The 26,986-nt window shown below is 44.3% G+C and overlaps 1 protein-coding gene across 1 annotated transcript in view; it reads right to left on the reverse strand.

The window, feature by feature from the left end:
• The window catches only part of TMCC3 (transmembrane and coiled-coil domain family 3), a 306,581-nt gene extending 282,557 nt beyond the window's left edge, over positions 1-24,024 (reverse strand). The window contains exon 1 of the mRNA XM_060195557.1: positions 23,933-24,024. The gene's annotated coding sequence lies outside the window, so the exon portion shown is untranslated. The remainder of the gene's footprint in view (positions 1-23,932) is intronic.
• Positions 24,025-26,986: the final 2,962 nt, after the last annotated feature.

Below are 26,986 nucleotides of genomic sequence, written 5' to 3' on the forward strand. Positions count from 1 at the left end.
TCATGAAGCTTCCACCTGCAGGTGGAGACTGGGGGCTTGAACCTGGGTCCTTGGGCACTATAAGATGTGCACTCAGGGGAGTCGGGTGGTAGTGCAGCGGGTTAAACGCATTGTGGCACAAAGCACAAGGACCGGTGTAAGGATCCCGGTTAGAGCCCGACTCCCCACCTGCAGGGGAGTCGCTTCACAGGCAGTGAAGCAGGTCTGCAGGTGTCTATCTTTCTCTCCCCCTCTGTCTTCCCCTTCTCTCTCTATTTCTCTCTGTCCTATCCAACAATGACAACAATAAGAATAACTACAACAATAAAACAAGGGCAACAAAAGGGAATAAATTAATTAAATTAAATTTTAAAAAAAAGATGTGCAGTCAACCAGGTGCGCCAACGCCTGGCTACCGATGTCTTATCTCTCTGCCCATATCATGCTTCCTTCAAAACAGCCTCTTTGGGTCTGGCAGCAGGCTCTGGATAACATCACGTCTCTATAAATCAGTTCCACCACTCAGATATGATTTGGTTACTCATCCCTCAGGACAACAGGATGTTGGCTGATTCAGATTTGTTTTCTGAAGATAAATGAGGTCAGTCCTGGAGACTAGTTGCCTCCCTGCTAGGGGACAAAGGGACTATCCTGTCTATTTCGCCTGGTTCATAGGGGGTGATTCTCAGGTGTCTCCTATGAAAGAGACGAGCAGAAGATGGCCTGGGTCAAAAGGTAGAAGACAAAATAAAAAGGTAGAAGACACAAGAGACTGTCAAGAAAAGCAGTGATCGGATGGTAAGGAGTGACTCAGAAGGTAGCACAGCACATGTTCCTGTCGGTATGCATGAGACCCCTTCTGTTTCATTTGGTTTAAATCCCCCCTGCTTAACACTATTCTTTTTACATAACCACTTCATTCTATTTACATAACCTCTGTTAACAAGCACCACCTTCCCTCCAGGGCATTAGTGGTTCAGTGATAGAATTCTCGCCTGCTCCACCCCCTCTCCTTGTCACACCCTGATTCTCTCCTTGTCACACTCTGATTTTCACCAGTCACTTTTCTCTCCACCCTCTCTATATCACATCCTGTTTCCACCCTACTTGGCAAGTATATATAAAGACAACATTGTGAGTTTTAGGGTACTTTACTTGAGTTTAGCTTAGCTCAGCTTAGATTGTGCTGCATCCTGCATGAATAAAGAGATATTGCGTACAACCCAGCCATGAGTCCCAGGTCGTCTGTTACCCGCCCGTGAAGCCAGCCCGGTGAAAACAACATAGCCCAGAGAAAACAACATGGTCCTGAGTTCAGTTTCCCAGCATTGAAGATGCCAAAGTGATTCTCTGGTTCTCTCTCGCTCTCTCAAATTAAATAAAAATGGGTTTTTTTTTCTTGAAAAAAAAAACTCAGTTAATTTTAAGTGGATATTTCATGTAGTGAAGCAGGTCTGCAGGTGTCTATCTTTGATTCTCTCCCCCTCTGTCTTCCCCTCCTCTCTCCATTTCTCTCTGTCCTATCTAACAACAACATCAATAGCAACAATAATAACTATAACAATAAAACAAGAAGGGCAACAAAAGGGAATAAATATTTTTTAAAAAACTATCAGGAGTCAGGAGGTAGCGCAGCGGGTTAAGCGCAAAGAGCAGCATAAAGATCCCGGTTTGAGCCCCCGGCTCCCCACCTGCAGGGGTGTCTCTCCACACGCAGTAAAGCAGGTCTGCAGGTGTCTGTCTTTCTCTCCCCCTCTCTGTCTTCCCCTCCTCTCTCCATTTCTCTCTGTTATTTAACAACAATGACATCAGTAACAACAATAACTACAACAACAATAAAACAAGGACAACAAAAGGGAAAATATTTTTTTTTAAAAAAACTATCCACAATGACCCAAGTTCAGGTCTCAGGTCCCTTCCCACCATGAGTGAAAGCTTCAAAAATGGTGAAGCAGTGCTCAGGTCTCTCTCTTTACCTCTTTATTCCTCCCCTCTATATTTCCCTTTTCCTCTAAATTTCTCTCTGTGTCTATCCAAAAATCAAATAAAAAAATAAACTTAGAATAATATTACAAGAAAAGCAGGGGTTAGGGAGACAGCATAATGGTCACGCAAGACTTTCACGACAAACTCTGAGGTCTTCAATCCCCAGCACCAACATAAATCAGAGTTGAGCAGTGTTCTGGTGTGTCTGTCTATCTCTCTATCTTCCCCCATCTCCCACCCCATATCTTCCTCTCATTAAAATAAGATATTTTAGAAAGAGTAATAAAGCAGCTTAGTAATTCCACTAAGAAACTTCCAAGAAAGCAAGGGTGGCACACCCCACTAAGTACATGTTACAATGTGTACAAACTCAGATCCAAGTTCCCAGTCCCCTCCCGTAGAGGAAAGCTTCATAAGTAGTGCTGCAAGTCTCTCTCTCCCTCCCTCCCCACCCTCCCTCCCTCCGTCTCTCCTCCTCCTTCCCTCTCACCCGTACATGCCTTTCCTTAAGTGAGACTGTGAGTTTGATGCTCAGCACCATGAGAAAACCAAAGACAAAAATAGTGATGGAGTATGCTGTGGTGTCTCTGTCTCTCCCTCTCTCTATAAGAAATAAAAAGAGCCCCCAACTCTTTATCTGCACTATTCCAGCCTTACATCCATGATTGTTCAACAACTTGTTTGGCTTTGTATGTTAACTCTCTTTTCAGCCACCAGGTTCCAGACACCAGCATGATGCCGACCAGACGAGCCCACCAATGTGTCCTGGAGCTCCGATTCCCCAGAGCCCCACCCTACAAGGAAAGAGAGGGGCAGGCTGGGAGTATGGACCGACCAGTTAACACCCAAGTTCAGCAGGGAAGCAATTACAGAAGCCAGACCTTCCACCTTCTGCATCCCACAATGACCTTGGGTCCATATGCCCAGAGGGATAAAGAATAGGAAAGCTATCAGGGGAGGGGATGGGATATGGAGATGTGGTGGTGGGAATTGTGTGGAGTTATAACCCTCCTATGCTATGGTTTTGTTAGTGTCTCCTTCTTAAAAATAAATTTAAAAAATAATAAAATAAAACATATTGTGTATCCTAAAATTTATATTCCCATGTACTCAAAAAAAAAAAGCAAAAAAAAAAAAATTAAAATAAATAGAAAAAAGTTTTTAAAAAGAAAGAAAGAAAAAGAATAGGGAAAAAAGTTGACTGAGGAGTGATAAAATTCATGAGGTCCTAGAACCAGAAAAGACAAGATATACCTAAAGTAGAATAAGATCATGGTTTGCTTGAGCATAAAATGTACTGGTATCTATCCTGGGGAAATGTGGAAATGTACCCTTGTAACCACAAAAGTCCTGGAAATCAACATTTCATCAATAAAGTAACACTGGAATTGGAAAAATACTACATATTAGGTCCAGTGCTACTTGGGGTAGCTTTCACTGGGGTAATATAACATCCCTACTTCACACAAATAAAGGGGGGAAGCTGTACTTAATACTGGTGGAAAGAATTTTGCAAGTGGGAAAATGTTGTTTTCGCTGGGCTGGCTTCACGGGCGGGTAACAGACGACCCGGGACTCATGGCTGGGTTGTACGCAGTATCTCTTTATTCATGCAGGACGCAGCGCAATCTAAGCCGAGCTAAGCTAAACTCAAGTACCCTAAAACTCACAATGCTGCCTTTATATATACTTGCCAAGTAGGGTGGAAACAGGATGTGACATAGAGAGGGTGGAGAGAAAAGTGACTGGTGAAAATCAGAGTGTGACAAGGAGAGGATCAGGGTGTGACAAGGAGAGGGGGTGGAGCAAGCAAGAATTCTATCACTGAACCACTAATGCCCTGGAGGGAGGGTGGTGCTTGTTAACAGCGGTTATGTAAATAGAATGAAGTGGTTATGTAAAAAGAATAGTGTTAAGCAGGGGGGATTTAAACCAAATGAAACAGAAGGGGTCTCATGCATACCAACAATTCCCCCTTTCTTTTTAACTAATGGCCATAGTATTAGGAGTGTGGGGTGAACAGAAACCTATATCATACAGGCGTTTTCAAAAGAACTGGCATAAGACATGGAAAAGAAAATAGGCGAGCAGCAATAACCAGTGTGATGCCAAGGGGAACGTTTCTTGCCTCAAAGGGCAAGGCCTAGCAGGCGAAAGGGCATCTCTTGCCTCAAAGGGCGTTTCCTGCCTCTGTGGGCATAACCTAATAAGGAGGAGGAGTTTTCTGTCTCTGGGACAGAGCCTGCAGGTGAGGGAACATGGTCTATAAAGTCTCAAGGCAATTGGCTGAAGTTAGTCTTTGAGAAACACAGCAGCGTGTACCAGTAAGTCCGATGGAGGTGTCAGTCCAAAGTAGCTGACCACAGAAGAAAATGCCAAGGGATGAAATGCTGCATGTCTGTCTCCATGGGGAATGTCGGCCACCAGAATTCAGCTTTTCTGTAGAGAGTGATCTTTGGAGTCTGTGAATCTGTTTCTTCAGGTTGTGCCAGGTCACATCATTGGTTTCCAGGGGTGTGTTGTAGTCATTCCATCTTGTGGGCGATGTCAGAGAACAGGGGTCCAAATGGATTTCCGGGAATTCCATTTGAGTAGATGCTTTTTCATGTGAAGACTTGACAGCTGAAATTCACTTACTTGTCAAACAAAACTTGTAGCAGATTAGAAGTTTACTATAATTGATAACTCCATTATAATTGGAAGTCCTTTCTAGTATGATTTTAAGGTTGTTTAAACAATTTAAACTCAATAAAATGTGGAAAGGTAAACAGAAGAACCACGGTAGAAGCCTCAGGCATGAGGATAATTAACATAATAATTGCACTATTTGCCCCACCACGTTTCAGGATTAAACGTTTCAGATTTATGCCAAGACGTAAAAAAGAAATCAAAGGAGGAAAAAAACAATTTTTTGGATTGTTTCTGGATGTCTCTAGAAATCATGGCTGCGTCCAGCATTTTTTTTTTTTTAAAGTCAATGTCATACAAAAATTCAGTCATTCAAATCACTCTCTTACGAAACAGATCTCACCATGTAGTATCAAGAGTCCCCAGAGGGCATCCTAGTCCAAAAAGCTCCTCGAAATTCCATTTAGGGTGCTTCTGACTGTTCTTGCTTGATTGCTTCAGGGACCCATTTTTAAAAGTGTCTTTCCATCGAAGAAAGAATCCAATCAGGAGAGTAGAACTAACCACCACGTGTCTCCATTCTTGGGGACTGCCAGGGTACTGGAGAACACTCCTCAAATTAGAGTAGTCCTTCTCCATGGGAAACATGCGAGAAGAAGTCCAGAAAGTCCCAGTGGAAATCCCCATGCATATCCCAAGGTCTATGATCACGGTCATAAAGAACCAAACTGTGGCCCGGAGCAAAATGTTTCCTTTTCCTCAGGAAACATGGGAGAGGGAATCCAGAAAGTCCAAGGAGAAATCTCCGTGCATCTCCCAAGCTCTATGATCCCGGTCATAAGAAACCAAAGTTCCCGGTCAGGGAACTGAAGTGTGGCCCAGAGTAAAATGTTCCAGAGACAGAGAAACTGTCTCATAATGAAACAGTTGAGGCTTTGGCAAACCTCTTCATAAGTAGAAGAGAAGACCATAGTGCATAGGTAGGCAAAGTCTTCACTTATTTGGGAGTTGTGCAGGTCTGGTCCCACGTTGTGGCGCCATATGTTGTTTTCGCCAGGCTGGTTTCACGGGCGGGTAACAGACAACCCGGGACTCATGGCTGGGTTGTACGCAGTATCTCTTTATTCATGCAATCTAAGGACGCAGCGCAATCTAAGCCGAGCTAAGCTAAACTCAAGTACCCTAAAACTCACAGGAAAACAAGCCTGAAGAAGCTGTACTCTAAGAGAGCGTGTGTGTACGTGCATGTGTGTGCATGCATGCATACACACCACTAAGCTCTACTGAATTGTTTCCAATCTGGACTGCCAGCATGGAGGTGGATCCTTCCTTCATTTGAAATCTACAATTACTCATATGGTAATGAGAGGCAAAGCCAAAACTGTGAGAAATTCAGAATCAAGTGATCTTTTTAGTACTGAGATGATTTTTGTGTTTGTGATATCTCTGTGCCAACACTCCAACTGTGTTATTTCCAGAAATAATTCAAAAATATTTTCAATAGTGAGTTTTGAGTAGCAAAAATGGAAATGATATCATCACTCTGCTGCACACTGGTGGTCACAGCAGCTCAGGCTCTCCCACAAACATGCTTCAGAATGCACCAAAGTGAAATGGAGTCGTGCACCTGTTTAAGCACAAGGACCCAGGTTTGAGCCCCAGAAAGCCACCTGCAGGGGAGAAGCTTCACAAGCTGTGAAGCAAACACTACAGGTGTTTTTCTGTCTCTCTCTCTCTATCTTCCACCCCTCTTAATTTCTCTCTTACCTAGCAAATAAAACACAGAGAAGGGGGATTGAAGCGAGAATTGAGAGGGATATTTATTTTGTTTGTTTGCTATGTCAAATAAGTCTTGTTAACAAAACAAATACATCATAATTTCCTGAACTAGTTAAAAATAGACTTCTAGGGGGTCAGGTGGTAGCACAGTGGGTTAAGCACACATGGCACGAAGCGCAATGACTGGCAGAAGGATCCTGGTTCGAGCCCCCGACTCTCCACCTGCAGGTGGGTTGCTTCACAAGCGGTGAAGGAGGTCTGCAAGTGTCTTTCTCCCCCCTCTGTCTTCCCCTCCTCTCTCCATTTCTCTCTGTCCTATCCAACAATGACAGCAATGACAACAATAATAATAACCACAATGATAAAAAAAAAAAGGGCAACAAAAGAGGGAAAAACAGCCTTCAGGAGCAGTAGATTTGTGATGCAGGCACCAAGCCCCAGCGATAACCCTAGAGGATATATATATTTCTAGAGGCTGGGAGATGGCTTGCCCAATTGAGTGCATGTCTCACCAAGTGAGGCCGTGGGTTCAATCTCTGGCATCACAGGGGCACGCACTCATGGATGGGGAGGCATTGTTTTGATGGCACTTCTCATCCATCCCATTCTTCTTTGCATACAAAGATGAATTTTTGCATACAAAATTTTTGCATACAAGAATTTTTGCATACAAAAATTCTCTCTAAGCATACAAAGTTTAAAAGTTGGGCCAGGGGTACCACTTAGTGACATCACATACATGGGGAGACACTCAGGTCATTTCCCAGTGCCACACACACAGAGATATATCTAGACCACATCACAGTTCTGTTCAGTAAGTCTGGGGCGAGCCTGGAGGTCTCTATTTTCCCAAAGTTCAGAGAGATCTGCTATCTCCTCTTTCCACAACTAACTGAAATTAGCCAGATTTGTGGGCTGTGACCTAAGGCTACACTCAGACAGGAAATCACAGCAATGGCCTCAACGGGGACAGCCCTTCTGACTTTGCAAAAAGTGCCTTCACATAAACCACTTCATCCCAATGTCACAGATGAGGAAAATATAGAAAACGTAATTCCAGAGTGGTAAAGCCCTAGCAACAACAAATTTTAAAAATTGCTGTTTTACAGCATGTGAAAATTAGATGAAATTCAGATTTTAGTGTCAAGTAATGTTTCACTGGGACATATTCACTTCACATGCTGTCTGAGGAGGCTTTCACATGTCACATTTTCACATATGAGAAGCAGCAAAGTTAAAACAGCTGTAGTTAAAGAGACCATGTGGTCCACAAAACCTTAAATATTTACTGCCTGGCTTTTTCAAAGAAAAAAATAAGTCAATCTCTTCAGCTTGTGTTACAAGGTATTGAACTGCTTCTTGAAAATGGAAACTGTGATCTATTTTATTTCACATGCAGAATATGAAATAAAATGTTGAACTTTGAATCATCTCAGATATATTTTCTTTGAAACTGACCTAAAAGGTGGCATATCACAGTCCAGTTACCTCCACCAGAGTATCCCAATACTGAGTTGAGGTTCTCCCTGTGGTTTTCTATGCCAGAAGCTGGGGCAGAGAACAGCTTCTGCATATTCTACTCTGTGACTGGAAGGGTGGCCAGGAAGAGAGGTGCAGCCAAGCTTACGAATCCAGCAGGGGCCTGATATATGCATCTTCAATTACAAGTAGGTGAACTAGTTTTTCAGGTTCTACCTCGAAAAATCTGATTGTCTCTCGTTTATTAAGGGTTTTTTTTTTTTCTGGGCTTTTCCCTTTATTTGCAGGTATGATGCTTTTATTTCCCTTCCCATTCTGTCTGTTGCCAACCCTTTTCAGATTGTGCTGGAAGTTTCAGTCGATGGTCAGTTGAGGATAACAGGGGTGTGTCACATCAAGATTTCAGTTTGGAACAGTCATGGAGTGATTTCTGAAGTGGCTCGTGTTCTCAAGGTTACTCAGTAGGACATGTGGTGGGTGACGGGCCTGGGGAAGCTGCAGAGGTGCTCCTGGAATGGTCACTGTTATAGGTCCTGTTATGGACCGTAAGCTATTTGGATGGCCTTGAGAGGGTTATGTGTGGCCAACAGGTGCACACTGGGGCTCAGCAGCTACTGGGTGCTTCTGTGTGACAAGTACACAATCCGACTGTCTCCTATGAAGCACATGGGGTCTGGAAGTGCATAAAGTGATCTGGAGACCAGAAGTTTTCATCTGCAATTTTCTAGCCTTTAGATTCATGATTAATCAATAATTTGTTTGGCTTTATATGTTAAATCTTTTTCAGCCACCAGGTTCCAGATGCTACCATGATGCCAACCAGACCTCCCTGGGCAGACAACCCCACCAATGTGTCTTGGATCCCTGCCTCCTCAGAGCCCTGCCCCACTAGGGAAAAGCAAGAGGCAGGCTGGGATTATGGATCCACCTGTCAACGCCCATGTTCAGCGGGGAAACAATTACAGAAGCCAAACCTTCCACCTTCTGCATCCCACAATGACCCTGGGTCCATACTCCCACAAGGTTAAAGCATAGGAAAGATATCAGGGGAGGGGATGGGAAATGGAGCTCTGGTGGTGGGAATTGTACCCCTCTTATCCTATGATTTTGTCAGTGTTTCCATTTTATAAATAAATTAAAAAAAAATTTTTTTAAGTGATCTGCAACACTGGGAGAGACCCAATTTGATCTGAAACAGAATAGTTGGTTCCCAGACAGTGTAGGCAAGATCTAGTGATTGCAGGAGGGTAGACAGTGGCTCCCAGTGTCTCTACTTTGGGGGGACTGTCTCTGGCTATGTAAATCAAGCAGAGAATGGGAATCTTTCCATCAGGAGTGGGTGGCAGTGAATGCAGGGGGTGGGTCCCTTCCCCAGGAGTCACGTGTGTGCAGGCCTCCATAGCCAATGCACTCGTTCCCACCTTCTCCATGGAAGCCCCATGTGATATGCAGGCCTCTGGCAACATGCACACAGAAAACTAGCTCCTTCAGTGACCCAAGGAAGCCCTCATGGAGTTCAGGCCTGTGGTGCCAAGGGTAGCAGGTGGGCATGGTTCTTTGCTATACCCACAGAAATTCTCAGTGATGTGTGGGTAACTGCAGCTTGGAAAGCTAGGTCTCTCTTGGTGACCCAAGGAAGCCTTGGAGGTGTGGGGCTCTGGTGCCAAGGCAATGTACCTCACCTCCTTCATGTGCCATTCCACTCTTCACTTTTTCAGAGTCTGTTCATCCTAACTGGAAAGCAATACTTCTCCTCTTTCCCTGGCTATCCTTACCCACCCTTTAAGTCTCAACTAAGCAGCCACTTTATAGGGGAGGCTATTATGAGCCCTCTATCCTGGTCTAGGCTAGAAACTCCTCTACAATGCCCTAGCAATTTACTCCTTTTTCTGCAACAGTAAACCACAAATCAGAGCTGATTAAGTATCTTCTCAGATATAGTCTTATAAGGAAATAAAGATATGAGGTGAATGCCCACTCACAGTAGGCTCCAGGCACATGATGGGAGACACGTTTTACATGTCTGCTTGTTAGTTATCATCACGTTATACTAAATCTACGTGCAAACAAAGATTGTGTCCTCAGTTGTTTCTTTCAACTTGAAGGCAGATACAACTCTAAATTCGGGCAGTTACATATTATAGGCAGCGTTGATGCTTCATTCTCTCACTACTTTGGCAAATACGGAGCAAGCAGTCCATCAAAAGCAGCAAGAGGTAACAAGACTCAGAACCAGCCAACTGACATTCAAACCTTCGGGGAAAAGCCCCAGGTACTTTCTACAGAGTCACACAAGTTGCAGAGGAAACAACAATGCCTAAAATCTTGTGAGGATAACAATAATTATGGACAGGCTTTTGGCAAAAACACTGAACAGTTGTTGTTGGTGGTGGTTGTGGTGGTGGTGGTGGTGGGGTGTGTGTGTGTGTATGTGTGTGTGTACACATTTTGGGATTTACAGTCTAAAGCACAGCTGGGCATACTCACATGCTGCCAAGTGTAGAGCTTGTGGGTGAATTCACCAGAAGCTTACCCAGAGCACCAGCTCTCAGTTTTATATCCCCAACCTCCCATCATATATATATATATATATATATATATATATATATATATATATATTGCATAGATTTTAAAGAAACAGATTCTGGTGCTAGAAATACCTGGCTGAAAACCCCTGCCCCATCATTTATTAGCTGTGGTATGCTGCAGATGCTATTTAGTCATTCATTGTCTAGCTCCCTCACTTGAGAATGGGGGTAAACTCACATCTACTTCATAGGCTTTTTGTGAAGATGAAGTGAATTAATTGCATGCAAGCCACTTAGAGTAAAGAAGTATGTTTTACATTTACCAAGTGATGTAAGCAGTACTATAAGCACATTTCCTCATTTGCATGAATAAATGCAAGACATATCTGGGATACTGGAATTTATTTGGAGAAGGGGTGTGAAATGAACAGAGAAGAAAGAAGCAAAGGCAATATAAATAATTGTGTGATATAATAAATATTGCATAGTATAAATAATAGAATACTTTGCCCAGATTATCATTCAGACCTCAGAAAACCTTCTGATGCAATTTAACCAATCCAAGTTACATAGCTAGTAATAAACAGCTGAACTGAATTTCAACCCAGGAGCCCAAACCCTGAACCACCAAAAAACAAACAAACAAAAACAATAAAAAAAAAACATGTATCCTATGTTCTTCCTTTTATCATCCCTTAAAGACAAACCAGATCCCATAGTGTTTGTGGACAATTTACTTTCAATTCAATAGACCAGGCTGAAATCAAGGGTGGGAAGAGCTGTAGATGGATGTACTAGCAAAACAGAAATCATACCTCTATCTTGAGAAGAAAGATAAGATGAAGTGTTCTGTTGAAAAAATCATAATAATAAGGATCCATAAAAATAAGAACAAGAACATCTCCTCTCCATGCAAATCACTATGATAACAGTTGTAAAGAGATAGGGAGCCACAGTGTGAAGTGCAGGGACTGGTGCAAGGATTCCAGTTTGAGCCCCCCGGCTCCCGATCTGCAAGGGGGGGAGTAACTTCAAAAGTGGTAAAGCAGGTCTGCAGGTGTCTATCTTTCTCTCCCCTTCTCTGTCTTCCCCTCATCTCTCCATTTCTCTCTGTCCTATTCAACAACTGTAGCAACAACAATAATGGGGAAAAAATGGCCACCAGGAGCAGTGGATTGGGAGGCACTATGACAGCCCTGGAGGCAAGAGAGAGGGGGAAGTGGGGGAGAGGCATTCTCATACAGAGCCGGGGTAGCTATAAATTGAGGGCAATTTGGTAATCTCTCCCTCTCTGTTTCAATTTGCAAACTTAATTAGCACTTTCACTGTATCAGGTTCTATAGTTAGGCATTTTCAAATATCAATTTATTCAATTTTTGTGGTAGAATGTTGTCAAAATTGTTGGTAATAGTTCCCCTCCTGTATTCTTATCCTTGGAGAGTCCCCTCCCACCAGATTCTGGAATGGTCATGAGACTTGCTTTGTTATCTGCAACAACAGCACAAGTGAGGTAAGCAAAGACTTGAATAAACCCCTGTGCTTTGGGGTCTGTCTTCTCTTGCTGTTTTTTTGGAACCCTGGGTCAACCATGTGAACCTGAGCTTATCAGTTAGAGATAAGAGATTAGTTGTCATCCCAGAAGTTCCCACAGACGAACTATCAGTGAGCAGACATGGGAGTGAGGCATCCTAGATTCTCCAGTTACCAGCCAACTCCCAAGAGAACACAGATACATGAGAACCCAGCAGGGCCCAGTCTAGAAGAGTTATCTGACCTTGCCAGACTTGTGAATTTAGTAAAACAGTTGCTGGTTAAAAAACATTTATGTATTATCATTTCATTAAGGGGCACAACTTCTCATCTCCTCATGACAGATTTCTACAAAATACTCTCACCCCCCTCTCAGCTCTGGGTTATGCTGGTGCAGCAGACTGAACCTGGGACTTGGAGCCTCAGGAATGAGAGTCTGTTTGCAAAACCATTATGCTGTGTTCATTTTCATTTAAAAGGTTGCTCTGCAAATGAAGGAAGACTATAAATGCCTGGAACAGGAAACATTCTGAAATGCCTGACTTTGCATAGGAAAGAGCTCTCTGGATGCAAACTAAACAGCAAAACATGACCTAGCTACATGAAGAGGCAAGGATGGAATCCAGCACTCCCTTTGGTGGTGACATGGCATTCAAGGCACTGGGCTGAGTGGCCCTGCAGCCTTTCTCTTGGCCTGTCCTCAGAGAAACCCAATTACTGGGCATTCTCTGTGTTCCTACTTGGTAGATTCCCTCTGCAACTTCTCTTTCATTCAGGAACACCAAATGAAAGTAATTACTTTCTATTCTAATAGTGTGTCTGCCCTCCCTCTGCAATTACTGATCTACAACAGTAGAAAGGTTGCCACATGCATCTGCCAAACTGCTAAATTATCTGCTGCTCCAGAAGCAAAATGGGCTGGGGCAGGCGGAGAGGCAGTCTGGAGGCAGATGAGTGTCACGGCAACAGCCAGGCCAACCCTGGCACAAAGCCCAGATCCCCCACCTTGATGAGGTGCCCAGAGCAACAGACTTGCTTTTATTGTCCAAAAAAAAATTTTTTTATTTGCTCATTTATTGGGCTTTTTGGATAGAAACTGAGAGGGAAGTGGAAGACAGAGGAAGAAAGAGAGACACCTGCAGAATTGCTTCGCCTCTCACAAGGGGGCTCCATCTTTCTGAGCTTGATATCACGTGTGTAAAGTGCTGACAAGTTACTGTTCTACAGGATTCTTGTCGCACACGTGCCATGAAGCAGGTAAAAAAAAAATTCCTTTCATGTTAACTACTTTCTCTCACCAGGGACATGCCAACTGAGACCCAGCCACCTTCCACCTTCTGTTTCATGTTATATAGATCCCAACAATTTGCAACCTACATGTATATTTACAGATTTCCACATCTCCCTTCTTCCCAAATCAGCAGGTTTAGTTGACTCTGACTCCAAAACACCCCACCTCTCTATATCTAACTCCTGCACACAAAGACAAGCTCCTTTTACTACTGTGCCTATCTCATGATGCATTCTGCACACAACAGTCAAGTCGATATTCAAAAACGTACACCAGATCACATCATTCCATACCTCTGCTTTAAATTCTCTAAATAACATGTTTGCACTTAGGCTAAAATCGACATTTCTTACCAAGATCCCCAAGACTCTATTGAAATGGCCCCTACCTATCTCAACACACTCACTTTGCTCCACTCCTGCCACCCCATACTAGGGTGCTTGAGGGTACTGAAGGTCACCTGGGAAGCTGCTGCTCATTTCTGCTGTCTTGCAGGCCATTCTGGGGGGAGGATTGTCCCCAAACTGTGGATAATCACGTGGAGGCCACCACACTCTCTCTCTTTTTAATATATGTATTTAAATTATTTTTTAATTTGACAGGACAGAGAAATTAAGCGGGAAGGGGGAGATAGATAGGGAGACTGAATTGCACCAAAGTAAAGGTCTGTGGGGCAGGGCAGGGGAGGGTTCAAATCCTGGAACATGATGAAATGAGGCGGAGGAGGACCTCGTGGGGGTTAGAGTGTTATGTGGAAAACTGAGAAATGTGACACTTGAGCCAATTACTGTGTTTACTGTCAGCTGTGAACCATTAACCCCCCCAATAAAGGGTAAAAGAGGGATACTGAGGCAGACACCTGAAGCCCTGCTCTATACTCCTGAAGCCCTGTTCTATACTCCCGCAGGTGGGGAGGGGGCTAGAACCCATGTCCTTGCCCAAGGTCATGTGTTCACTCAGCTCGGTGTGACAGACTGCCAGTTTGAATGATGCTTGTCTAGATTTGACCTTGAGGATGGAGGCTGCTTTAGTCACATGCAGGGTCTCTTACAACTCACAGGCAGACTAGGTACCCTTCACATTTCCCAGACATTCTAAGTCAACCCTACAAACAGTTTAGCTTCATGGAGGGGTGAGGGCTGTGTTTTCTTTTTTATTATTATTATTTATTATTTTATTTATTCCCTTTTGTTGCCCTTGTTGTTTCTTATTGTTGTACTTATTATTGTTGTTGTTCTTGATGTCATCATGGTTGGATAGGACAGAGAGAAATGGTGAGAGGAGGGAAAGACAGAGAATGAGAAAGAAAGACACCTGTAGACCTGCTTCACCACATGTGAAGCGACACCCCTGGGAGTCGGGCTGTAGCACAGCGGGTTAAGCGCAGGTGGCGCAAAGCACAAGGACCAGCATAAGGATCCCGGTTCGAACCCCGGTTCCCCACCTGCAGGGGAGTCGCTTCACAGGCGGTGAAGCAGGTCTGCAGGTGTCTGTCTTTCTCTCCTCCTTTCTGTCTTCCCCTCCTCTCTCCATTTCTCTCTGTCCTATCCAACAACGACAACAACAAGGGCAACAAAAAGGGAATAAATAAATAAAAAATAAAAAAAAAGAAGCGACACCCCTGCAGGTGGGGAGCTGGGGCTCGAACCAGGATCCTTAGGCCGGTCCTTGTGCTTTGCGCCACATGCGCTTAACCCGCTGTGCTACTGCCAGACACCCGAGGGCTGTGTTTTCTGAGGACACAACGCTAAGAAATAGAAAACAAAACAAAACACAAAAGCAAGACCCCTCTACTCCCCCCACCCCAGAAAAAAAAAAAAAAAGAATAAGACTTTCTGCACCAGAGTCTTTGAATTTCCATTACTGAGGTATGTGTACTGTTCAGGTCACCCCAGCAACTTTCAAAGATTTCTACCTTTCAGCTGGGAGATTGCTTCAAAGAGACAGAGAAGATCTAGTGGAAGAGAGAGAGGTGGGGGAGTAGGATTTAGAGGGGTGTAGAGCAAGTAGAAGTTGGCCGCGGCTGCCTGGCAAGTCTGGGTGAGCTGACATGGAAATTTACCTGGCTTGCCTTCTGGAGTCAGTCCAGACCTGCGCAGGTGTTTCTGGGGAGAACAGGAATCCAGCCAGACTGGCCAGCTAGCCTGCCATTGGCCAAGCAGCCGGGGTGGAAATTGGTGGGATTAGCTTTTTGAACTCTAATTTCAGGGGTCAGCAACTTCCTGTCACTCTTAGGGCCATCAGGGTAATTAAGGAAAGCAGCCCGGCGGGAGCCTGTGGGCTGAGCAGGCTGTGGAGGGGGTTTGAGGGGGTCCAGATCTACAGATGGAGGGCACTGCCCAGAGTCTCTTTGAATGTGATTGCACACTTCCTGTTTGGGCTGAAGAATGGACCCTTGTGGCAGCTGGGCGGTGGTGCATCTCTTTAAATGCATGTATCAGCACGTGCAAGGACCTGGATTTGAGCCCCAGCTCCCACCTGCAGGGGGGGGGGGCGCTTCACAAGTGGTGAAGCAGGTATACAGGTGTCTTTCCCTCTCTCTATATCCCAGTCCTCTCTCAATTTCTCTCTGTCCTATCTAATACAAATTTGAAAGAAAGAAAAAAATGGCCACTGGGAGTGGTGGATCTGTACTACCAGCACGGAGCCCCAGCGATAATCCTGGTGACAACAAAGAAAAAAAAGAAAAACGAATGTACAATTGCTAGATATGCATGTTCCTGAGCTCAGCTTCTGTTCTGTTAAATCAGAATTGCTGGGGTTGGAGCTCAGCAATCTGCATTTAAACACCCACTATCTGTGAAATGATACCCCAGTACTCTTATAATAATCCTGTAAACCATTATCAAATCACCAATTTTAAAAAAAGTAAACACCTACTAGTAACCACTAGGTGATCTGTAGTAGGTATCTACTATGGGTAGGCATTGCTCTAAAGCTCTCGAGTACAATGGGGGAGATGGCAGCCTCATTCTATTGGAGGCTGCATTTTAGTTGAGAAGTTAGATAAAACATAAATAAATAGGATTCTACTTCCGGAGGCGGAGCTACGAGCAGCAGATCGCTTTCTCTCCTCTCCTCTCCCGGATCAACTAGGAATACCAAAGGAGACCACCTGGGACCGAAATATGGCAGGACTAGAATGACGACAGGAACCCAGTAAATCACCGGTGAGTACAAACACGTGTGGCTGGTGACAGAGAGGAGAGAGGAGGCTAAGGAGAGATTAAGTAACTGCTAACAGTTCAGCAGTTTATCAGTTGCGACACCACCTCCAGTCTGCTCCACCAAGAAGGGGACAGTTTAAGGGAGGAGAGGACTCCCCAGAGACTCACCAAGTGCAACTCTGAGTCTCCATTGCTACTACCCTCAGAATCTGGAGCAGCGACAGGGAGGGACACCAGGGGACAGAGATCTAACCATGAAACTCAGGAGAAGACCTATACCTCGGTGACATAGGTGAGGGGCTGTGAAAGTCTCTTTGCATAACCACTGGATTGTCTCTGCCACACCCTGCTTTATCTCTTGGTCAGGAGTCAGTGATTAAGCTAAGAAGCCTATTGATAGTTTAAAAGCTCTCAGGCTCCCATATGCTACAGGGAAGAAAAAAAAAAAAAACAGGCTTTTAAACCACTGAGCTCCAACTCAGGGATTGAAACAACTGTTAATTTCCACCACTGTAAACCCTTTAATTAACTTACTTAGACACAAGTCAATCCAGGCAATAGTGATCAATAATTTGAAAAGTACTGATAAAGGGAACTCATAACATAATATATAAGATGGTTAAAACAACAAGAAAAAATATTGGAGAATGAAACCAGGACAAGAGTCCAGCTAAGAGTCCTCCAGAGGGTGAAGCACAAAATAACGAGTTCAACATCCAAACATTAGCTAGGAAATAATAACAGGAGTGAGTAAAGAATTTGAAAAAATTGCAATAAAAAATACAGGAACAACAAATGAGAATATGGAAGAAAATACTAATTATCTCATGGTCATTAGAGAGCTGAAAGCTGAAATCACCGAGCTAACAATACAACTAGCTGAACAAGCTAAAACAGTATCAGAGCAGGGCAACAAAATAGATGAACTCCAGAAAACAGTAGAGGGCAGAGAGAATAGAATCTATGAGGCTGAAGACAGAATTGGCAAGATTGAGGATGAATTAGAGACAACTAAAAAAGAAGTAAGAGTTCTCAAAAAGAGATTAAGAGATGCTGAAAACAACAACAGAGTCCTATGGGATGACTTCAAAAACAATATATGCATTATTGGAATACCAGAGGAAGAAAGAGAAGGAGAGGAAGAAAGAATTTTCTAGGCCATAATAGCTGAAAACTTCCCTAGTCTAGACAACATCAAAGACATAAAGATTCAAGAAGCCCAAACAGAATTAACTCAGACCTAAAGACACCAAGACATAGCATACTTAGAATGGAAGGGAATAAGCATAAAGAAAGGATCCTGAAGGCTGCAAGAGAAAAACAAAGAGTCACCTACAAAGGAAAACCCATAAGATTAGCAGCAGACTTCTCCATACAAACACTACAGGCCAGAAGAGAATGGCAAGATATCTATTGAGTGCTCAATGAGAAAGGCTTTCAGCCAAGAATACTATATCCTGCTAGACTGTCATTCAGACTAGATGGAGGCATCAAAACCTTCTCAGACAAGCAACAGTTGAAGGAATCAACCATCACCAAGCCTGCCCTGAAAGAAGTTCTGAAAGGTCTCCTATAAACAATCAGACCTCCACAAATAGGACATATATCAAAACACTCTAAAACACTACAAGAATGGCGTTAAAATATCTTCAATCTTTGATATCAATAAATGTGAATGGCCTAAATTCACCTATTAAAAGACACAGAGTAGGAAGATGGATCAGAAAACACAATCCAACAATATGCTGTCTATAGGAAACCCACCTAACTCAACAAGACAAACACAGACTTAAAGTGAAAGGATGGAAAACTATCATACAAGGCAATGGCCCACAAAAAAGTGCAGGAACAGCTATTCTCATATCTGACATGATAGACTTGAAAATAGATAAGATTAAAAAAGATAGGAATGGACACGACTTAATGCTCAGAGGATCAGTCAATCAAGAGGACTTAACAATTATTAACATCTATGCACCCAATGAGAAGCCATCTAAATACATCAAACTTCTACTGAAAGAGCTACAGCAATATATTAACAGTAACACAATCATAGTAGGGAACTTCAACACCCCACTCTCAACTTGACAGATCATCCAGGCAGAAAATCAATAAAGACATAAGGGAGCTAAATGAAGAGATAGATAAACTAGAACTATTGGACATTTTTAGAGTCATTCATCCCAAGAAACTGTAATACACATTTTACTCAAGTCCACATGGGTCATTCTCAAGGATAGACTATATGTTAGGCCACAAAGACAGCATCAGCCAATTCAAGAGCATTGAAATCATCCCAAGCATCTTCTCAGACCACAGTGGAATTAAACTAACACTTAACAATCAACAAAATATTATTAACAGTCCCAAAATGTGGAAGCTCAACAGTACACTTCTTAACAACTTCTGGGTCAAAGAGGAAATCAAGGAAGAAATCAAAATGTTTTGAGAGTTCAATGAAAATGAAGACACAAGCTATCAAAATATTTGGGACACATCTAAAGCAGTCCTAAGAGGGAAGTTCATAGCTATACAAGCACACATTAGGAAACAAGAAAAAGCACAAATAAACAGCCTGATTGCACATCTTAAAGACCTAGAAGAAGAACAACAAAGGAACCCTAAAGCAACGAGAAGGTCAGAAATTACTAAAGTTAGGGCAGAAATAAGTAACATTGAGAATAGGAAAACCATACAAAAGATCAACGAAAGTAAATGTTGGTTCTTCGAAAGAGTAAACAAAATCAACAAACCTTTAGCCAGACTCACAAAACAAAAAAGGGAGAAGACCCAAATAAATCATATAGTAAATGAAAGAGGAGATATCACAACAGACACTGCGGAAATTCAACATATCATGCGAGGCTTCTATGAACAACTAAATGCCACCAAGCTAGAGAACCTAGAAGAAATGGATGATTTCCTAGATACTTGCCAACTTCCAAAACTAAGTAAAGAGGAAGTGGATAATGAACAGGCCCATCACAGCTAATGAAATTGAAACAGTTATCAAAAATCTCCCCAAAAATAAAAGTCCTGGACCAGATGGTTTTACAAATGAATTCTACAAAACCTTCAAAGAAGAACTAATACCTCTACTTTTAAAAGTCTTCCAGAAGATTGAAGACACTGGAATACTCCCTGCCAGCTTCTATGAAGCCAACATCACCCTGATACCAAAAGCAGACAGGGACACAACCAAAAAAGAAAACTACAGACCAATATCTCTGATGAACATAGATGCAAAAATATTGAATAAAATTCTTGCCAACCCGATACAGCAGTATATCAAAAAGATTGTTCATCATGACCAAGTGGGGTTTATCCCAGGCATGCAAGGTTGGTTTAATATATGTAAATCAATCAATGTGATCCACCACATCAACAAAAGCAAGACCAAAAACCACATGGTCCTATCAATAGATGCAGAGAAAGCTTTTGACAAAATACAACATCCCTTTATGATCAAAACACTACAAAAAATGGGAATAGATGGAAAATTCCTGAAGATAGTGGAGTCTATATATAGCAAACCTACAGCCAACATCATACTCAATGGTGAAAAACTGGAAGCATTTCCCCTCAGATCAGGTACTAGACAGGGCTACCCACTATAACCATTACTATTCAACATAGTGTTGGAAGTTCTTGCCATAGCAATCAGGCAGGAGCAAGGAATTAAAGGGATACAAATTGGAAGAGAAGAAGTCAAACTCTCCTTATTTGCAGATGACATGATAGTATACATGGAAAAACCTAAGAACTCCAGCAAGAAGCTTTTGGAAATCATCAGGCAATACAGTAAGGTGTCAGGCTACAAAATTAACATTCAAAAGTCAGTGGCATTCCTCTATGCAAACACTAAGTTAGAAGAAATTGAAATCCAGAAATCAATTCCTTTTACTATAGCAATAAAAACAATAAAATATCTAGGAGTAAATCTAACCAAGGAAGTGAAAGACTTGTATACTGAAAATTATGAGTCACTACTCAAAGAAATTGAAAAAGACACAAAGAAGTGGAAAGATATTCCATGTTCATGGGTTGGAAGAATTAACATCATCAAAATGAATATATTACCCAGAGCCATCTACAAATTTAATGCTATCCCCATCAAGATCCCAAGCACATTTTTTAGGAGAATAGAAAAAATGCTACAAACGTTTATCTGGAACCAGAAAAGACCTAGAATTGCCAAAACAATCTTGAGAAAAAAGAACAGAACCGGAGGCACCACACTCCCAGATCTCAAACTATATTATAGGGCCATTGTCATCAAAACTGCTTGGTACTGGAACATGAATAGACACACTGACCAGTGGAATAGAATTAAGAGCCCAGAAATGAGGCCCCACACCTATGGACAACTAATCTTTGACAAAGGTGCCTAGACTATTCAATGGGGAAAGCAGAGTCTCTTCAACAAATGGTGTTGGAAACAATGGGTTGAAACATGCAGAAGAATGAAACTGAATCATTGTATTTCACCAAATAGAAAAGTAAATTCCAAGTGGATCAAGGACTTGGATGTTAGAACACAAACTATCAAATACTTAGAGGAAAATATTGGCAGAACTCTTTTCCGCATACATTTTAAAGACATTTTCAATGAAACGAATCCAGTAACAAAGAAGACTAAAGCAAGTATAAACCTATGGGACTACATCAAATTAAAAAGCTTCTGCACAGCAAAAGAAATCAATACCCAAACCAAAAGACCCCTCACAGAATGGGAGAAGAGCTTTACATGCCATACATCAGATAAGAGTTTAATAACCAACATATATAAAGAGCTTGCCAGACTCAACAACAAGACAACAAATAACCCCATCCAAAAATGGGGGGAGGACTTGGACAGAATATTCACCACAGAAGACATCCAAAAGGCCGAGAAACACATGAAAAAATGCTCCAAGTCTCTGATTGTCAGAGAAATGCAAATAAAGACAACAATGAGATATCACTTCACTCCTGTGAGAATGTCATACATCAGAAAAGGTAACAGCAGCAAATGCTGGAAAGGGTGTGGGGTCAAAGGAACCCTCCTGCACTGTTGGTGGGAATGTCAATTGGTCCAACCTCTGTGGAGAACAGTCTGGAGAACTCTCAGAAGGCTAGAAATGGACCTACCCTATGATCCTGCAATTCCTCTCCTGGGGATATATCCTAAGGAACCCAACACATCCATCCAAAAAGATCTGTGTACACATATGTTCTTGGCAGCACAATTTGTAATAGCCAAACCTGGAAGCAACCCAGGTGTCCCAACAACAGATGAGTGGCTGAGCAAGTTGTGGTATATATACACAATGGAATACTACTCAGCTGTAAAAAATGGTGACTTCACCGTTTTCAGCCGATCTTGGATGGACCTTGAAAAAATCATGTTGAGTAAAATAAGTCAGAAACAGAAGGATGAATATGGGATGATCTCACTCTCAGGCAGAAATTGAAAAACAAGATCAGAAAAGAAAACACAAGTAGAACCTGAACTGGAATTGGCGTATTGCACCAAAGTAAAAGACTCTGGGGTGGGTGGGAGGGGAGAATACAGGTCCATGAAGGATGATAAATGACATAGTGGGGGTTGTATTGTTAAATGGGAAACTGGGGAACGTTATGCATGTACAAACTATTGTATTTACTGTTGAATGTAAAACATTAATTCCCCAATAAAGAAATAAATTTTAAAAAAACATAAATAAATATTCAATTAACATGATTTTAAAGCAGCTGGGAGATAGCTTACCACACAGAGCTGGTGCCTTTGAGTTTGAGTCCCAGAAACACATGGAGCAGCACGGGTAGCCATGCTGTGCTATTTCTCCCTCTTTGAGACAAGGGAATTGGCTCTGAAAGACAACTTAGAGGTGTGTGTGTGTGAGACCTTGAGTTTATACCCTGGGTGTGTGTGTCTAGCTTAGTATGTCTGTTTTGTGGTGTTCATGGCCAAGATTCCAGCCTTTCTCTCTATTTCTGTCTCTTTATCTCTGAAAAAGTCAGCTTAGAGCGGTAAAGTCCCAACAAATATTACATAAATATGTGTATGGGGGAGGAATTTTTTTTTTTTTAATTTTACCTAGAACACTACTCAGCTCGCTCTGCATTACGGTGGTACCGGGGATTGAACCTGGGACCTTAGTTTCAGGCTTGAAAGTCTTGTGAATGATCACTATGTTATCTTCTCAGGAGTTCTCCCTCCCACCCAAGGGCTATCCCTGGGGTCCTGAGCCCATACAGTGAACCCACTGTTCCCCTCCCTCCCTACCCATTTCCTTCCTTTCTTCTCTCTGTTTTCCTTCCTTCCTTCCCTCCTCCCTCCCTCCCTTCTTTCCTCCTCCTTCTTTCTCCCTCTCTCTCTCTCTCTCTGTAATAGGTACTCTCTACAGGGTGCACCACTATACCCCTAGAGAGAATTAGTTTTGAGTGCTATGAGAATTAAGCAGGGTAATAAAATGGAAAATGAATCAGGTAGTGGATTCACTTTAATTTGCATGGTCAAGAATTGACATTTAAGTATATAGACAATGAAAGGAAGGTGGCTGTGTGAAGGCTTGGGGGAAGTGTATTCAGGCTGAGGAACATCAAATGCAAAGGATCAGAGACAGGATCAGACTTTGCCTGTATGAGACGCAGAAACTGTGCTGTGTCCCCACACCTGTGGGACCCACGCGGTGCTCAGTCCCCGAACACAAACGGGACCCACGCGGTGCTCAGTCCCCCCACACTGACGGGACCCACGCGGTGCTCAGTCCCCCCACACTGACTGGACCCACACGGTGCTCAGTCCCCCGACGCTGACTGGACCCACGCGGTGCTCAGTCCCCCGACGCTGACTGGACCCACGCGGTGCTCAGTCCCCCCACACTGATGGGACCCACGTGGTAGTCAGTCCCCCCACACTGACTGGACCCACGCGGTGCTCAGTCCCCCGACGCTGACTGGACCCACGCGGTGCTCAGTCCCCCACACTGACTGGACCCACGCGGTGCTCAGTCCCCCACACTGACTGGACCCACGCGGTGCTCAGTCCCCCACACTGACTGGACCCACGCGGTGCTCAGTCCCCCACACTGACTGGACCCACGCGGTGCTCAGTCCCCCACACTGACTGGACCCACGCGGTGCTCAGTCCCCCACACTGACGGGACCCACGCGGTGCTCAGTCCCCCACACTGACTGGACCCACGCGGTGCTCAGTCCCCCACACTGACTGGACCCACGCGGTGCTCAGTCCCCCCACACTGACGGGACCCACGCGGTGCTCAGTCCCCCGACGCTGACGGGACCCACGCGGTGCTCAGTCCCCCGCCCCTCAGAGTCCCGGGCCCCGACGCCGCGAGCCCCGCGCCCTCCCGGCAGTGACCCCGCGCCCACACTCCCCAGGCCCGGCCGCCGGCCCCGCGTCTCTCGGGTTTTCGTCAGCGCCGCCCCGCGCCCCTCCGGCTCCGCCCAACCGACGCCGCTGTGGTGGCGGCCCGGGTCGTGCGCCGGGCGGCCCTCTGCCTCCTCTCCGCGCCCAGGGCGGGGGTCCTGAGGGCCGCGCCGCCCCTTCGAGCACTCACCTCGGCAGCGGCCGGCGGCGGCGGGGCGGCTCTGGCGGGCGGCGAGGAGACCACGCTGACGGGGCGGGGCCAGGACACCCGCGGCCGGGACCCCTCCCTCGCGCGCCCGGCACGCCCCCGCCACGCCCCCACGTGGCCACGCCCCAGCTCGCCCGAGGCCACGCCCCCGCTCGCCCGGCACGCCCCCGCCAGCCCCCACGCGCCCCACCGAGTCCCACGCGGGGCCACGCCCCCGTGCACCCCGCCACGCCCCCGCTCGCCCGAGGCCACGCCCCCGCCCAGAGCCCCGTGGAGGGAATCCGGTGGAGCGCACACGTTGCCAGGCACAAGAGCCTGACTTCTGAGGATTCGCGCCCAAGTCAAAGCCCCTGATGTGCAGACAGTAAGAAGTTTCATTCATTCCTATTAAAATGACTCAGGAAACATCTCCTCCCCTCCCCCCCCAAAAAAAAGACTTTGGGGTGCAGAATATATGAAGTTTCATTCATTCCTAATAAAATGACTCAGGAAGCCCACCCCCAAAAAAAAAGACTTGGGGGGGGGAAAGAGTTCAGGTCCTGGAACAGGACGGAGATAGAGGGGTTAGAGTGTTATATGCAAAACTGAGAAATGTTACACATGTACCAACTACTGTATTTTACTATGACTGGAAACCATTAATTCCCCCGTAGCGAAAAAATAAATTATAAAAAGTAGGGAGAAGAAAAAAAAAAAAGAAGCTGAGTTCAAGAACCTGGTCCCCACTTGCATGGGGGGAGATGTTTCAGGAGCGGTGCAGCAGGGCTGCATGTGTCTCTCTCTGTCTCTCTCCCTCTCTTTTCCCCTTCTCTCTGTTTCTCTCCACCCTGTCAAATTCAATAAATATTCTTTAAAAGTCTGGTTATCTTCCCACCTTCTTCACCACATAAGAAATTTTGGCCCATACTCCCAGTGGGGAAGAAATGATAGGAGGAAGACCACCAGAGGGCTCTGAACTCCAGCTGCATCAGGACCCAGAGAGAGAAGAAGAGGAAAGAAGAAAAAAGAAAAGGAAAAAAAAAGAGGGACATTTGGATGTAGTAATAGGTGTAGATGTGACTTGGAAAGGAAGACAGACCTTAAAAAGGGGGGAAGGATCAACAATAGCGCAGCGCACTGAGTGCACATGATGGGAAGCACACTGACAGGCATAAGGATCCCTCAGCATCCCACTTACAGAGGGAGTCATTTTACAAGTGGTGAATCAGGTCTGCAGGTGTCTATTTTTCTCTCCCCCTCTCTGTCTTCCCCTCCTCTCTTGATTTCTCTCTGTCCTATGCAACAATAACAATAATAACAAGGGTAACAAGGGCAACAAAAAAAAAAAAAAAGGAAAAATGGCCTTCAGGAGCAGTGGATTCATAATGCAGGTACCGAGCCCCAGGGATAACTCTGGAAGCAAAAAAAAAAAAAAAAAAAAAAGGCATGGGGGGGGAGGTGACAAACATATACAAATACAGACAGATAGTTGTAGAAATTATAGTCAACCTGTATCTGCAACCTTAGGTGAACTACTGTAGCTTCCAATGCAGAGAATGGGGACCAGAACTCTGGTGGTGGGAATGGTGTGGAGTTGTACTCTTGTTATCTTGTAATTTTGTATATCAACATTAAATCACTAATAAAGTTTTTTTAAGTCTGGTTATCTTTAAAATAAATAAATATATAGCAATAGCCCCTCTGTCGTTGGCGCTGCACAGAATAGCCCGCTGGTGCCTGTTTCTACACTTTAGATCCTTGTGTTATCACTGGGAAGTCCTGAGTGATTCTACATCTACTGGGGAGAGCAGTGGGAATCAGCAGCTCAGTGTACCCAGAGGAAATGCAGTCTCTCCAAAAGCAGCAGATGGTCAGGAAGGGGCAAAGATCCCTCTGCACCCCGCAAGCCCCTGTGAGCCAAACTCCCTTCGCACAAATGGCCCCCACACTGTCCCCACCCCAAACCTCTCCAAACTACACACACACACACACACACACACACCAAGATCCCTCTGCACCCCGCAAGCCCCTGTGAGCCAAACTCCCTTCGCACAAATGGCCCCCACACTGTCCCCACCCCAAACCTCTCCAAACTACACACACACACACACACACACACCATTTGGAAAAACTGCTACAGTAGGCCGTTCTCCCCATTCACAGGAATCTGATTGCTCTCTGATGTTTTGCCTTTTCGGTAAATAGCAATTTTAGTGAATGTACTTGCTTTTATACACCATGAGCTTTGTTGGGTAAAAATATTTTTTAATATTTTGTTTATTTATTATTGGATAGAGACAGAGAAATCAAGAGTGGAAGGCAAGAGATAGACAAATATAGCCCAGCTTCACCACTTGTGAAGCTTTCCCCCTGCAGGCGGGAACCAGGGGCTTAAACCTGGGTCCTTGTGCACTGTAATGCATGCACTCAACCAGGTAAACCACCGCCTGGCCCCCTAATATAGTTTTTATTTGTCTTTATGAGAGAGCTACAGGAAGAGATAGACAGGCAGAGACCAGAGCACTGTTCAGCTCTGGCTCTTGGTGGGACTGGAGCCTCATAGTCTCAGGCATGAGCATCTTTTGCAGAGCCATTATACTGTTTCCCCAGGTCCCACCATGAGCTTTGTAAACTCTGTTGTCTCTCAATCCACACAAACCAATGAAATGCCTACTCAGAGAGGTAGGTGAAGGGTGTCCGGCCACACTGTTTATTAGTGGCACTCTAGGGGTTTGCCCTCAGGCAGTCTGACTCCTCCTGTGCTCTGCTTTATTAAAACAAAAAAATTAAAAAAGGTCCAACAGTGGACAGATCAAGGAAACCTGAGCCAGAGGAATGCAGGAGCCTTTGTCCTAAAACACAAAGGCACAGCGTGATGTCTTTTCTGGAAAGAAGCCTGGTCTTTCTCTCTCCTGTCTTTAACTGAACTAAGTCAAGCAAACAGCACAGGACTCAAGGCAGCCTGGATCCCAGGCAGAATTACATACCCCTTGTTTACCAAAGGCCCCTTGGAAAAACGTGCCAGGATGCTAGACTTTCTTTAAAGCCAGGCTGAGA

Source organism: Erinaceus europaeus, chromosome 7 (genome assembly GCF_950295315.1).
Source record: "Erinaceus europaeus chromosome 7, mEriEur2.1, whole genome shotgun sequence".
In the NCBI taxonomy this organism is placed as follows: domain Eukaryota; kingdom Metazoa; phylum Chordata; class Mammalia; order Eulipotyphla; family Erinaceidae; genus Erinaceus; species Erinaceus europaeus.